This window comes from Merops nubicus, unplaced genomic scaffold, assembly GCF_000691845.1.
Source record: "Merops nubicus isolate BGI_N331 unplaced genomic scaffold, ASM69184v1 scaffold26477, whole genome shotgun sequence".
Taxonomy (NCBI): Eukaryota; Metazoa; Chordata; class Aves; order Coraciiformes; family Meropidae; genus Merops; species Merops nubicus.
In genome coordinates this window covers 3,472-4,786 of record NW_008618738.1, presented here as the reverse complement: position 1 = coordinate 4,786, position 1,315 = coordinate 3,472, and the positions used below count along the sequence as shown (strand labels likewise).

Here is a 1,315-nt window from a genome sequence, read left to right as displayed (position 1 = left end):
ACCACGACGGCCGTGGGACACCTCCTGTCCCGGGCGGGATCTTCCAGGAGCAAAGGAAACCTCACCGAGACCCTCGCTGGACCTTGGCCACCTCCCGGGGGGGGAGCAGGGGCACCGTTGAGGGATTGCTGCCATAACTCTCTCTGCCGTTCTTAACTTCCTTTGCCCAAATCAGAAGTGGCCAAAGCAAAGAGATGGTGAATTCAGCACGAGTGAAGTTTGTTTTTTTATCATGGAAGGTACAAGCCAGGCAAGGAAGAACATCCCCTCGCTGTGGCTACATTCGCTTTTAGTGGCTTTCCGAGCCGAATCTGAGAATTCCTCTCTTTATAACCAGTCTCTCTTAATACAATTTTAATATTCTGGTTGATCCTAAAGATGCAACGTTAACTATAGAAACAGCAGCAGAAAAGCGTGGGGTACAAGACAAGTTTTTTTTTTTATACAAAAAAAAAAAAAAATCCTTTTCGTTGCTTACAAAAAACATATGCAAAAGAAGCTAAAAAAAAACCCAAAAGGCATTGCTATTTGTTCTACATAAAAAATCTCATAACTAATGTTCCTTTTTTTTCTTTTTTTTTTTTGTTTTTTTTTTTCTTTTTTTTTTTTTTTTAAAAAAAAAAAAAAAAAAGAAATATCAAGCTTAGGCACAATTTTGCTGCTGGCTGCTTGTGAACAAGCCAAGAGAACACGCCACCCCCTCCTAACTGAGTGATATGTATTGACTGTTCTGCACTTTATACTTAAGGCAATTTTTTTGTTTCATTTTGTTTTTGACAGTGTTTTTTTTTTCCACCCCTTACGTCAGGCCAGGATCCGTCCACGTGTGTCAGTATTAGCAGGACTAAAGTTTATGGTTCCAGAAGGTCGCAGGTCACACTGAGGGTTTGCTTCCTACAGATCTCTGTATCCAGAGGAACAAAAAGATCTACAAAGGAAAAAAAACAAAAGCCTCAAGTGAGAGAAATCCAAAGGAGAATGAAGCCCTGCTCCTTGGGGGCTGCTGACCCACCACTCCTGGGTCTGCTCAACCCCCCCAGTACAGCACTGGACCACTCAGCTCAGCTGCACCCAGCCAAGCATGAGGTTCCCTAAAAAATGGGGCCAGCCCATCAGAGCCTATTCCTGCCACCATCTTGCCATGGGCAGTGTCACCTCCTGAGGCTGTCCTGGCATCACTTCCAAGGGAAGGGATCATGCCCTTGAACTCAGCACTAGGGAGGCCACAGCTTGAGTGCTGGGGTCAGTTTTGGGCACCACAGGAGAAGAAAGACATTGAGGGGCTGGAGTGGGTCCAGAGAAGGGCAGTGGCGCT

The 1,315-nt window shown here is 45.2% G+C and overlaps 1 long non-coding RNA gene across 1 annotated transcript in view; it reads right to left on the bottom strand.

Annotated features, from left to right (window-relative positions):
* Window positions 1–609: 609 nt before the first annotated feature.
* Window positions 610–1,315, bottom strand: part of LOC103776067 — a 2,500-nt gene continuing 1,794 nt past the window's right edge. Inside the window, exon 3 of the long non-coding RNA XR_608175.1 lies at window positions 610–928. This is a non-coding gene — a long non-coding RNA (uncharacterized LOC103776067). The remainder of the gene's footprint in view (window positions 929–1,315) is intronic.